At 42.4% G+C, this 14,193-nt stretch overlaps 1 long non-coding RNA gene across 2 annotated transcripts; it reads left to right on the plus strand.

The window, feature by feature from the left end:
- The first annotated feature begins 438 nt into the window (after positions 1 to 438).
- LOC135289057 (uncharacterized) lies at positions 439 to 13,894 on the plus strand. Of its 2 annotated transcripts, none has more exons than XR_010351861.1 (3): positions 439 to 595; positions 12,245 to 12,427; positions 13,610 to 13,894. It is a non-coding gene; the product is annotated as an uncharacterized LOC135289057 (long non-coding RNA). The 2 variants fall into 2 exon arrangements; XR_010351862.1 differs by lacking the exon at positions 439 to 595 and adding an exon at positions 2,797 to 2,910.
- The last annotated feature ends 299 nt before the right edge of the window (positions 13,895 to 14,193 follow it).

Genomic DNA, 14,193 nt, shown 5'->3' on the forward strand with positions numbered 1-14,193 from the left:
TAATTTCTGTTCAATATTTTTATGGATGAAGGTATTGAGTCTGTCATTAGTAAATTTGCAGAGGACACTAAGCTGGGAGCATGTGTTGACCTGTTGGAAGGTAGGAGGGTTCTACAGAGAGACCTGGAATGGTTGGATGGATGGGTGGAATCCAATAAGATGAAGTTTACTAAGTCCAAGTGCTAAGTCCTGCATTTTGACCACAATAACCCCCAGCAGCGTTATAGCCTGGGGACAGTGTGGCTGGACAGTGCCCAGGCCGAAAGGGACCTGGGGGTGTTTGTTGACAGCCTGCTGAACATGAGCCAGCAGTGTGCCCTGGTGGCCAAGAAGGCCAAGGAAATCCTGGCCTGTATCAGGAATAGTGTGGCCAGAAGGAGCAGGGAGGTCATTCTCCCCCTGTACTTGGCACTGGTGAGGTCACACCTTGAGTGCTGCATCCAGCTCTGGGCCCCTCAGTTTGGAAAGCACCTTGAGTCACTTGAGCGCATCCAGAGGAGGGCAACAAGGCTGGTGAGGGGCTTGGAACACAAGTCCTGTGAGAAATGACTGAGGGAGCTGGAGGTGTTTAGCCTGGAGAAAAGGAAACTCAGAGGTAACCTCATCGCTCTCCACAACTGAAAGGTGTTTGTAGTCAGGTGGGGGTTGGTCTCTTTTCCATGCAGCAACTGACTGAATGAGAGGATACAGTCTTAAGCTGTGCCAGGAGAAATTTAGGTTGGATATTAGGAAAAAGTTTTTTACAGAAAGTGTGATAAAGTTCTAGAATGGTCTGCCTGAGGAGGTGGTGGAGTCACCATCCCTGGATGTGTTTAAAAAAAGATTGGATGGGGCACTTGGTGCCATTGTTTAGTTGAAGTGTTAGGGCATGGATTGGACTTGAGGGTCTTAATGGTCTCTTCCACCTTTGTGATTCTGTGAATTCTGTGAAACACCCATTGCCAAGTACTCAAAGAACAGAACAGTGAAACTACATGCTGGGAGTTACCAAAGGCAAATTATGCCTGAAAACAAGCACAACAACATTAAGATGACTGGCTCGGTAAATGATAAAGGGAATGCAGCGGATGTTATCTACCTCAAATTAAGCACGGTCCTTTGCACTGTCTCCATAATGTCACTGTAGATAATTGGAAGGACGTAGACTGGAAGGAAGATTGCATGATGGATAAAATCTGTGTGGACTGTCTAGACTTAAGAAACAATGATTGGTGTTTTGAAGACCAGGTGATGGATGATTACTGGTGGCATTCTTCAGGGACTGATACTGAGGCCTGTGTTCTTTATTGGCTTCATCAACAATCTGAGTGATGGAATGAGGTGGGATGAACCCTTGTCAAGATTCTGGATGGCGCCAAAGTGGGGAATGAGGCAGGGGATTGTGGTGATGGAAATTGCCAATGGAGGCAGGGAGCAGGGCTGCCAGTTAGAGGGACCTCAACAGGCTGCATATGGGGACTAACAGAAACCTCAAGAAGTTCAAAAAAGCAAATGCAAAGCTCTGCATCAAGAATGTAAAACTGCAGTGGTACAGGAGAGTGAGTGACTAGCCAGGGCACCTCCAAAAAGGCATCTGGGAATCCTAGTGGACAAGTTCAGTGTGAATAAGAGAGGTGGAGGCAAGCTGCATTAGGATGAGTATAGCCAGCAGGTCAAGCAAAGTTATTATTTCCTGCTGTTCAGCCCTTGGGAGATCCCATCTGGGTACTGTCCAATTCTGGGATGCCATTGCACAAAAAGACATAGACAATTTGGAGCAAGTCAGGCAGAGAGGCTGGTCAGGTCAAATTAGGAGAGGCTGAGAGAATGGTGCCTGACTGGGGGCTGAATCTATTTGATAACTCTACTGACTACCTGTCAAAGTCTACAGAGGAAAGGGAGCTACACTGTTCCCAGTGCAAGAACTGGAGGCAATGGAATCAAGCAGCAGCAATAAAAATTCCAATGAGACACAGAGTAAAAGTTCTTCATGGTGAGAATGATCGAGCACTGTACCAGTTTGCCTGTCTCCATCCTTGAAGGCATTCAGAACTTGACTAGACAATACCCTGGGCAACCTCTACTTAGTTCTCAAGTTGGTCTTCCTTTGGGCAGGAAAGTGGACTAGATAACCTTCACAGATTCTTATTTTTCCTGAGATTCTGATTGCTTATTATGGTTACTACAGGTGCTGCTACTCAGGAGGAATAAATTCCCTGACTCCTGCCCTGCTTTCTTTTTTTCTATTTCCTGTATGATCTGTGGCATTTTGGCTCTGCTTCTTGCCTCATCTGGCAGCCAGCTTGTGCCTCTCAGCAGCTTTCGCACAATGCCACAGGAGAGCAAAGGCTAGTGGGCCATACAAGCTGGCCAGCATGCCAGGAGCCTTTGTGCTTCTGCCTGTTAATCACAAGGTGCTGTTGAGGTGTGTGAGCTGGCCAGTGTGCCAAGAGCATGTGCATCAGGCACACAGAGAGAAATGATCTAGTAGCAGGCAGCAGCAGATTGCAGAGATGTGTCCCAGTGCTGAAAGGGGCAAGGCCTGAACCACCCATGTCAATTAGTGCAGTCAAATCAGATGCAGCAGCAACCAGTTAGACCACAGCTTATTGTCTCACCTTCCTTCTGGCCTGGTCACCCCCTCCATACCTCATCAGGCAGGCACCCTCATCTTTATTGGGAGGGGAATGAAAATCACATGGTATTACATTGGATTATTTTCTGTTATACTATTATAATTGCACTTATTGTATAGATTATATATACTATATTAGTTATATTATGTTATATTATGTGTTGCTCTTGACTCACTTTCCCAGTCTGGAAGTCTCCATGCTGCTCCATATGGTGATATGTTGTTCTCTGCAGCCCATGAGATATCTGAAGAGGCAAACAAGGCTCACACTTTCCTTTTTAGTGCAACAGATTTCAGTAAGTGTCTGAAACTGGAAGTGGGTATCCTAGCTTCAGGAGAGCTGGGAATGGGGTCAGACAAGAAGCTGTCTCTTGGTAATCTACTCTTTTCTCTAGCAGAGACCCTTGCGTTGGAGGAGAGCTGCATGGAAAGGTAGAACTGGGCCCATAGCATCTCATACTTAAGGACAGATACCTGCTCATATCTGAGGCAGGGGGATCTCTGTCATGTTACGTTCACCCCAGTAAATCAGCGTGGCGCTGATTTGTAAATGGTTGGCCTCATTTACTGCATTCCTGTCTGCAAACTGAGCCTGTGCTAAGCTGCTGGAGCCCAGCCTCACTTTCCTCCAGCCGCTCACTTCCAAAAAATTATTGACATTGCCTCCAGCCCTTGGATGTTAGTGGTATTTTTGTTTTATGTTTTTCCTAACAAGTTGACACAACTTAACAATGTTGGTCTTGTCACCAGATTATTCTTCTAAATGAGACAGTTATTCACAGTGAGTCATTGAATATTTTACAACATGGTTACAGTAGCTGCTCCGACAGGTACCTGTGTATAGATGAGAGTGTATGTACTGTCACAGCATTGTCACATAGGAGATGTTTGCTCTACCTTTATTTATACAAACCACTCAACCCCTCCTCTCCCTTGCTCACAGTCTGCCCTTTAATTCTCACAGCACCATCCTTCCACCTTGTTAGTCGGGTGGATGCACCGAGATGGCCCCACTGCTGCTGTACCTCTTGGGTTTCATTGGGTGTTTGGGGAAAATATATGTTATTAATATCAAGCAACTGGAGGTGTGACCTGTAGACAGTTTATTTCCTGGCAGGTCAGTGAGCTTTGGAAGAGGGATTCTTTCCTTGAGGTGGGGATGGCTCTGGAAACAAAGTTCTTTCAATTTTTCCCTTTACACAGTCCCACTTGATTTATTTTTCTGCTTCTTCGAAAGGACTTTATGGCCAAGAATAACCAGAATATCTGCCCGTTTGCTTATAAAACCACTCTGTGCGTATCTGAAAATAAAGACCTCTAGTATCTTCTCACCCTACCTGTAACCATCCCCAGGGAATGTGTGTGCATATGCATGTATGTGTGTGTGTGTGTAACTCTACCATAACTCTCTAGTTTGCCCAGGGTTTAAGGAATAGGAGCTTAAGTGAAACTCACCCCAGATTTTTGATACTTTTTGGTGATCAGAAAGCCTTGCTTATCATCTCCACTACGTGGCAGGACATCAGAACTGAACCACTTGGGTTCTTTGCAAGGTGTTTTCTCTCCTTTTTAATGCCTGAGATAAAAACTGCTTCTCAGAAATTGTGGTGCTTTAATTAATTCACATTTTAAACATACTTTGAGGTTCACAAGCATGTTTATTGAATATAAAGTATGCTTTTAAGAGTTTATGATTTTTTTGCAGTGTTTGGGTTATTTTTTTCTCCTTTTTTTTTTCTTTTCCTTGAAAAATAATTGTCCCAGAGCTAGGTAAATAGCAGAAGAGTCTGAGCAACAGCTAAAGGGCCTCCATTCTCTGTCATCTTGTACCTTGCACCTTGTCACACCTGTAAAGAACTGGTGTAAAATGGCAGCATGCAGCTCTGCTAGTACTTTACACTCCTTTTGCACAGAGTGAACAGACTACACAAGGTGCAAGGCCCAAAGGCCCGTGTTTCTGCCCATTTGGGATATGCTCTTTGCATCAAATCTTGAGATTTCTTCCTTTTATTAAAGTAAACCCAAAGGGGTCCCCTAGAGGCATAGCCAATATTCACTCCTTGTGGGCACACAAATCCAGGATTAGCCTGTGGCTGTTCCCAGGGAAAGTGTTTGCTAGTGAAGTCTGAGCCAGTGTTAGGCAGGTACTGTAATGTAGAGGACCTGCTACGGGTGTTTATTCATCTGAATTAGATGAATGGAATGCCTCTGGAATGCCTATCTGTGTACCCCCAGAGCTTAAAACTCCATTGTGCTTGTGTCCTTAGATACGCTGTTTATCTGAAAATGATTTTTCTTTCACATTACTGTGAATCCTCCCACAAGTCAGGAGGATCTGACACTGAAAATATTCTCTGCTGATTTCTCCCACCTAACACACAGAAGCACTGTGGATGGGAGACCTTCCAAATTGCCAATTCCCTAAAAGTCACATTTTTTTTTAAATGCCAGAGTTTCATTTTCACTAGGCAAAGCAGAGGAGAAGACTGGTAGAGGAATAACTGTTAAAGCTAGATCTGAAATTATTCCAAGTCTGTGAATCTGCTCCTTTGCAGGAAGACAGTGCTGAATCCCTAGCACTTTCCATGACTTGCTTCTTTGCAGAGGTCCTCTAATGGTAAATTGAAGCAAACCAAATTCTCACCACAAAAACTCACCTGAATTCCAATGCATACACCTGATTTTGAATCCCAGTCCAGATTTAAAGAAGATAAAGGAGGTCTGTCCATGTACAAAAATATCCTTAGATGGCTAAAAATAATCAAAAAGCACTGGAATAAATTCTTATTAATAAACTAAAATTTATCATCTGGCTTTTCTGGCACTCTAATGATGAAAGATGCAAGTTGTACGTATTACAGATACACAGATGTCTGTCATAAGTAATAGAAATTATTAATATTATTATTAATGTGTCTTACACCTAGAGGGTCTAACTGAGATAAGAGTCCCACTCCTTGTGCATGCAGTCAGACACTGCAGTCTGCCACATAAATAGAGAATAAAGGCAAATAGGCACGACCAGAAGGAAAAAAAAAGGCAAGGCACACAACAGGATCAATCTTGGGCTTTTTCAGAGGACCTTTTTCAGAGAAACCTGAATTATCCTTGATTTTCTAAGGAAGATGGAGAGCCTACCTCTTTCACCTTATTGAAAACCTCAGCCTGATGGACTTCTCTGAGTCCATACAGGAAACCCACGGACAGGGGCAAAACATGTCCAGTCACAGCAGCACAATGCAAATCTCTAGAATGCTTTTGCACAGAAATAGCATTTCTTCATACAAAGAACTGTGTTTGGGCTCATGTCTAGCTTAGATTAAAGAGCAGTGGATAAACATCTATCTTTGTTACCACCACAACCATGAATTTTAAGGGTTAGTCATCCCCGAGACCTGGAATGGCTCATTCACGAGAGACAGAAATATTTCATTCAGCCTCACACTCCTGGAAGGCTGACACTCCTGGGCAATGAAGCTCCTTTTTTACCTTTCTTTTCTTTCTCAGTGAGTGATCTTGACTGCATTTTCACCAAAACAGAGATGCAATATCTCACAAAGTGGTGCACTGCATGTTTCTGCCGGCATTCATTGGCTGTGCCTCGCGTGTAGGGCAAAGGCTTAGCCTCTAAGATTTGTTGGCAGCCTCCTGCTCTTTGTTCTTCAGAATGTGAAAATAGTGTAAATAGCAGCATCTGCAATTGCTCCTGCTGCTCTGACTGCCAGCCAAGTCAGATCCCCCTCCCCTCGGAGAGCAGTCCACATGCTGCACACAGGACTGGACCGGGGAGGAATTATATGCGGTGAGAGTGCAGCCTCAGGAGTGCTGTGAAGAATACGGGCCATCAGACAGGAAGGCAGATAGACTGCCTCCGAGTTCGCCTATTCCCAAATGAAATTTAAAAAAAATCTCTTCCCCACATCATGAGTCTTATATATTTTTTTAGGACTTTTGTGTCTAAATCTATCTTGCTACCAAAAATGTTTTAAAGAAAAGGAGAGAATAATTCACTCACTGTTTCTCTTGTGCAAGCAGAGCTCTATTCCAAGAGCAACCAACCTTTCTGTCATGATCCTATACCTTCCTGTACAGATTCTCACACTGAACCCATCATGACACTTCAGAGATTTCAGCAGCTGGGCTCAGGTTCACTGTTTTTCTGTTTGTATAGTGGTTTTAAGCAATTTTTAATGTGCATGTGGAAATGAAGTTTTAGAAATGCTGAAAAGTGATTAGTGCTTTTTTTCCATCATATACATACACATGCATACATGCATACTATACACTGTACATATCTGTCACAATGGATTTTTTCCTTTCCAACTCAGGATGAAAAGACACTTTAGTCCCTTTTCATGTGAAAGGCATTCAAAAATACCTGTTTGTCCATTTGAAATCTGCAAAAGAGGTGGAACAGTGTGTAGGCAGAGCGAGACGTTCATTTACGGTCTGCAACAAGGGAAGCTGGCAAAGAGCCCTGGAGTGAAATGCGCGTCCCAGAGAGATGCTGTTGATGGAAGGGTTCTGCAAGCTTCTTTCTAGCCAGCCCTATCAGACAGTGCCACCCCAAAAGCAAACTCTTATCATGCAAAAAATGGCATGTCAAGGTCAGTGATATAAATGAATTGTCAAAGCATCTCATAGGCAGGCAGCTGGCTAGACTCGTTGTCAGCTGATGGCAAGATTAAAGCTTTAAAGTCTGTAAAAGGATTCAAGTTCTTCCTCAGCTACACAGCAGTTGTTCTGAGCTGATGTTCTATCATGAGGTTCTTATTTTGCAAGCAGAAATTTCTTATTTTTAAGAAAGACATTAACTATCTTTTAAAATTTTGTTTCTAACCCCTCTTCCTTTCTCTCTTATTACAATCTTTTAACTCTAAACCAGCAGCATAGTAACCACAGTCCCATCTATCTTCAGAGACCTGAGCTTCTTTGTGAGCCCACCTTAACACCAAGATTCACAGCTTTCAACAACATTTTACTCTCCTGTATTTATTTTTTTACTTGCATCATTCCAACACATGCCAACCTCTAGCACATAAAATGCTTGGCTCAGAGGAACAGACGTATACAGCTGCACTGTAATTGTATAAAAAAAAGCACGCTAATAACTCTTCAGTGCATTCAAAAACTCTGCTCACTGCAGAAGTCTGGGCAGATTGGCACATGGTGCAGAGGCATAGATTACACAGTGCTTAATGGCTAAAACTGGAGTGCTAATATAGCCCAAATACACTCACTTTACCTTAAAAAAAATGAGACTTTTTTTTCTTCCTCACAACAAGTGGATTTTAACCCAACAACACTAGAATATTTGAGGAAAGCCAAGTGTACCCTATGTAAACAGAGAGGACTGCAGTGGGAACCTAAACCTAAGAGCTATGTTCTTTTAGCAAGAGGGAAAGACCACCCTATGGGAGAAATAGCCAGTCAAAACAGCTCAGATTTTTAATGCCAATCACTCATGCATGAGTTACAGACGAGTCGTTCCTTGCAGAAATTACCTACACAGTAGTTTTGAACAGTGAGTCCATTTTCAGGAAATTTTGAACTACTCTTTGGAAAAAAAAGGACGAAAATGCATTAAAAAGATAGTTTCTTTCAAATTATCCTTAGTGTCTTCCTGTGTGCAGTTTGAAGATAACTTTTCAATGTTAAATCTGCATAGACTATGCTATAAGATTTTCTCTGGTTTAAGTGAGTGAAAAACTGAAAATCATATTGAAAAATAGTGTTCTTATTTGTACAAAGATTATCCAGTTGCAGTACAGATCTAACATTCACAAAGGCAGGCAGAATGGCACATGCTGTGAGCATACCACTCAGCTTAAAAGATTTAATTCAGGAAAGTTGCTCTATTGAAGAAAAAGTAATGTAAGCACTTGCCTAACAAGGAGTGTTAAAACTGCTTTCCTAAATATGGATAGATTGGAGCATGCACTTAAGTGGTTTCCCAAACCAAGGGATTACACCTCCAACAATTTTACAAATTAATTTTGAATCTAATTCATGGAAACAGGACTGTGCCCACTCCTCCTCTGGATATGCACTCCTTTTTCAGCCACACATGGACCTTTGCCATGAGCATTCAGTGACCCCCTGAAGGACCAGGCTGGGACTGGTCCCTGCATGGGCTGATAACCTGGATGCAGCTGCCACACACCATAAATGCACTGGTGTGGCCAGTAAAATCAGTAAGCCATAACCTACCCTGCAAACTGCAGGGGGATGAACCAGGGAAGGCTTTTGAAGTAATACATAACAACCCTTCTAAAACTGTAGCCTCAGTTTTTGCCATGTGCTGAAAAGTTGGAGATACAGAGGAACCTTCTTCAAGTTGTCCAAGACTTACTAAGGGAAGGAGGACCTGCAGCCTTGGAGACAGCCAAGGTGTCTGTATCCACTGTGGAGAACCTTTCCTTTAGTTGGCTTGAAGCTGGAGCAGTGCAGATATACTGGTTACACCAAGGATGTTAACCACAACAGAGGATTAAATAATACATGTATATGTAATGAAAAACAGAGTACATAAGAAAAAAGGAAAAAAAATATATATACACACACACACACAGACAGACAGACAGACAAATATTCAAAGCAATGTTTTGTCCCTATTGACAATTAACATATTGAGAATATATTTTTCTGTAGCTTTTGGATTTCTCTAACATTTTCAAACATTTAGGGCACAGTCTGGAAACCAAGCTGACAGACACCACCCTTGAGCGATACTGGTTTGCCACTGACCTCGTGCACCAGTCAAAAAGAATAGCCTACTCCATCTTTTACCCTGGCACGTGACTTCAGAAAAATCAAACAAGAGTTTCTCATTACACTTATTAAATTTGAGTATGGCTTGTTATTAATTGACTGAGGTAAAACAAAACCCTCTCACTGTAAAACATAATTATTTAAGCTAAAGTGCTGATGACTCCGAATGCCATGTTATAGCACATAATCTATGCTGAAATGAAAGATAGAAACACCTCCTTTTGGACTAATTGCACTGAATTCAGTGCGTTTGTTATGACCAGAAAAGTGAGACTTGAGAGGAATGCTGGATATGGGTGCTGTCTTTTATCAGTCACCAGATGCCAAGGCTTTCCCTACCCCCATGGAAACAGGCCATCAATGAGATAGAGCAATAGAGAAAGCCTTCCAGGTCCATGCCTATGACTAATAAAATAGCAAATCAAAGTATTTACCTCTTATGTAGGAGCAGCACAGGAAGATATGCTTTGCATTTGTTCCCAAATATGTCTGTAGCTGGGTGGGTTTCTTGCAGTATCTTTCTTCCTCAAGTAGTTTCCAGTTTTCTGGTGTACTTTAATTTGGAGGGGGAAAGGGCTTCCTATTAGTAAATAATTCATCTATCATACTTGTATCTTAGATTTATGAAGTGACTTTTCTTCACCAAAGAGCATTGCAAATGACTGGCTAGCTCATCCCTTCTGATTTTTTGCCACAGAAGAGAAGGTTCAAATAGCCCAGAAATCTGTCAGAGGAGGAGGGAGCTGAGTGTGGCACTGTCGTCCTCCCCTTTGCCTGTAGCTCAAAGCATGGCTGTGTGTATGAATTCTGCCTGACTGGAGGTCCACTGAGATTTGGGGCTGAGAAGGAGCTCAAGTGAAATGTGTGTTCTGGGCAGTCATGAACCCAGGAGGAGCAACATTATATGTGGCATAAATGTCTGATAAACCCACATGGGAATAGGCATGGAAGCAATGACTTGGCTTAATCAATAGCAGCTGCTAGATTCACTTTTATGGTATTGTATCTCATGAGGGCATGAGGTGTTTTGGTGTGTAATGGGTCCTGCAGGATTTGTGGCAAGCAGTGTTGTTTGGGGAAAACATTGTAAAGGGTCTCAGCCCTTCTCCAAATGCATCAAAAATTTGTGGGGTTTTACTGGAGTCTCCTAATGTTGATATCCTCATAAATTTTGTGGCTAAGGTGGAGGTTCCCAGGGTTAAATCACCAATGACTAATGATGAGCATTGTACAGCCTCACCTTTAAGCACCTTCTTTGCAAGGCAGAGTTAAACCCCTAAATTATGCATTTAGGCTCCCCTTCAAAATCAGAAAAGTCTGCTGCCTGAGAGTGCCTTGTCACAAGCTGACATGCTGAGCCAGGAACCAGTAGGAAATGGTTTATCCGGTTACTCTGTAAGGATTAATTATGATGGTGACTAGTCCCCAGGTCTCCTTTCTATCCTGCCAAATGCTTTAACCAAGGGTTAGAGAACCACTGACATTTTTCCCCCTGCTTTGTTTATTCAATGCCCTTTTCACCTTCTTTTGGTGGTGAACACCACCTCCCCAGGCAGGCCTGCTCTGCAGGAGGGTATTTGAGCTGGAGTCAGCCCCGTGACAGAGTGTGAGTCCATGAGCATGTGCTCCAACCCCCAAGCTCAGGGACAGACCTTTGCTTGTAGGAGAGGTGGCCGAGGGAGGGGGAGGAGGAGCAGCTCCTGTTTCCATGAGGCTCTGAATGGACACACATACATTAGGCATGCTTGGAACATGCGCTGAAACAGTAAAACTTTTCCACAAAAGCTATTTATCATAGCCTGAAGACATGCCCTAACAAAAAATCACTTAGAAAGTTGGTAGGGTCTTGCTTTTCACAAACTTTCATGCTCCTTTCTTTCTTTATTTTCTGCAGTGTACAAAAAGGTACAGCCAGAAAGGACATCAAGAGATTTTTGGGTTTTTTTTCCTGACTTGACATTGCCCTACACAGGAGATTATTTCCTTTTTAAGCTCCTCCTGTATTAAACACATGGGTACTTCCCTTTCCTATGCTGCTCTTGGGGATTACTCTGGTGAATCCTGCTTGTGACAGAATGGAGCTTGACAATAAACAAAGAAATGGCATCCCAAGCAAAGGGGATTTCACTGTGAGCATGCGCCTATATTGACAATATTCACTGTCCAATCCCTCACAGATCCACCTCATTCACTTCCATGACACAAAACATGGGGTTTCATTTTAACCCTAAAGGTATGTAACCCACACCTTCTATGAAACTTCAGTTTGCAGTCAGGAAAAGGCAAAGTTACAGCAGAATGTAACGATTTGGATACAATGGACCTATATAAACACTCCTGCCATAACGCAGTTTTCCCAGACACCTCTTTACAAGCCTACATTGGGGCCCAGATCAGTTGCTGTAGGCACAGCATGCACTCAGAGAAGAGCACTTCTTCCTCTGTGGAGCATAGATATATGATCACCACTTCTCCACAGGCTCTAAGGAGCTCCAGGCTGGAGCTGCCCTTGTGGAGGGCTGAGGGAAGTGCCAGGGAATGAGGGACCTGAGCAAGATAACAAGTAAATCATCTGTGGGATGTATTGCCTATGAGTTCAGCTGATACCAGCTACCCTTGCTAGCCAGAGCAAGTGTTTCTTCCCCAGCAACAGATCTCCATTCAGCACAGACCTCTTCAAATGTTGGCAGCATTGACGCTGAGGCTCAAGAACACCTGGGCATATTAGTGATGGGACAGTGCTACTAAATCTGTCACTAGTAATGTCTGATGCATCCAGAACTCTCATGTGTCAGCATCAAATGACACTGTCCCCTTCTCCTGATTTTTTTCCTTTTTTTTTTTTTTTTTTTTTGGTAGAGGAAGATCATCCAGAATCAACCCAGTAAAAAGAATTGTCATAAAATCTCACACCATTGACTTGTAAATGGAATTGAATCTGTGGAGTCTACATAATGATCCTATCAAAAAGGGAAAGAGCTATCACATTCATATAACAGATGAGATATGAAATGACTACTATGGCAGATGAACACCCCAGAGGTATTTTGCTTTATTCTACTCACTGCGTTTATATCTCCAGTTTCTCTAATTTTAGTTATTTTTTTCCTCAGGTCTCAAGACAAGAACAGAAAGACCTTCTTTTCTTTTTTTCTTTCCTTCTTTACTTTGTTCTTTCTTTTTTTTTTTTAACAAATAACCTCATACAGAAGTCAATAATATAAATACTTATGTTTCTAAGGTCAGTGCTGGGGCTTTATTAGAACTGATTTTTCACAATGCATTTCTCTGCCGTTGCTTCTGCTGCTGCTGCTAGAAACCTTCCAGTCATTTCCCCTTCGCTATAATCATCATTTGGGTTGCTGAGAAGTTAAAGTACTTGCAGAAGACAGGGGCCAAGTAGTGACAGGCTCACCTTCCTCGCTAAAGAAATTGCCCTGCTTAGGAAAATCAGATGCAAAGCCCTCCTCCCTCCCCTTCTAACCCTCACACATTCCTTTACATCTCTTACCTCCATCCCTTTCCCCCTTCTCCCCCGGCCCCCTCTGCTCAGCATTTTGATTAGTGACTACTTAAAATAATCAGAACAGCCACTTAACTGGCAGTCTCACACTCGCACCTGAAGCTAAAACACAGTGTCATAAAAATGAAAAGTCATCAGAATCGCAAAGACTGCCGTTTGCATGCAGCTGCCAGAAGAATATATTCATACAGCAGTGATTGTGCAGCGCTGCTGTTAGTCAGCACAGGCTGGATTAGTACACAGACCCTTCTATCACTGCCCTCCAGGGATTCACACCCTGGGTTTAATTAGGGTTTGTGCCTGGTTTTGCTTCAGAGAGATGCTGAGTTAAGTGCAGCCCCAGTGTATTGTGCTGGACGACCTCTGTCTATATGGAACATGCTCCTGCTGTGACATACACAACACACATGCAAACCCCTCACACATATTCTCCTGCTCCTTTTCTGTACATTATTGCCAATATTATGGCGCACAAGCTGGAGGGTACTATTTAAACCATGTATTTTGTACTTATTAAACACTGCTGGCCACAGGGAATGAAATGAGCCAGGGCTCATTCCTAGGAAGGGTTGTTGTGGCACTCTTTAATTGTATAGAACAATATCATCCAATGTGATGTAATGAAGAGCTATGGAGAAAACCAGCCTTTTCCCTTGGAGACAATGCCAATGTTTTTTAATTTTTATTTTTTTCACTGACAGGTTGAGAGACAAAAAGCACAATGTGACCTTCTACAATATTCTACATACCACATTAAGCCCTAGACCCATATGTATCCTCTACGAGCATATTATCAGTAAACAAGGTAAAGAGTGGACAGCAAACAAAGAGAACAAGACTTTGAGAGTTAGAACTGTTGCTAAATCAATCCTTCATATCTCTTTCCCTTTACAAAAAGGAAAGGAAATATTCCAAACTGTGCCCAGAGCATAGATAGCAACCTTTGAATTACAGAGTGGTACTGAAAGTGTAGTGCATCTAACCTCAATCTTATTTAAAGTTTTTTATACTCTGTCATTGTTTTGCTTTAAAAGGCCCTCAAGGAAGTTTGTAAAATGTGTATTAGCTATCTGAAAGAGCAGTTGTCTTCTATATAAATAAATATTTAGAAACTATCCCAAAGTCCCTTGTTGTGAATGGAATTTTTCCATTGATTTTGGTGAGCTTGGATAAGACCTTTAGGCAGTTGTCTAAAAGGAACAGTTTTGCTAACTTTATATCTATATTTTCAACTTATTTTGAATAAAAATAGAGACAAATTTTGAAAGCTCTGCAAAATCAGAAC

Source organism: Passer domesticus, chromosome 1, assembly GCF_036417665.1.
Source record: "Passer domesticus isolate bPasDom1 chromosome 1, bPasDom1.hap1, whole genome shotgun sequence".
Taxonomy (NCBI): Eukaryota; Metazoa; Chordata; class Aves; order Passeriformes; family Passeridae; genus Passer; species Passer domesticus.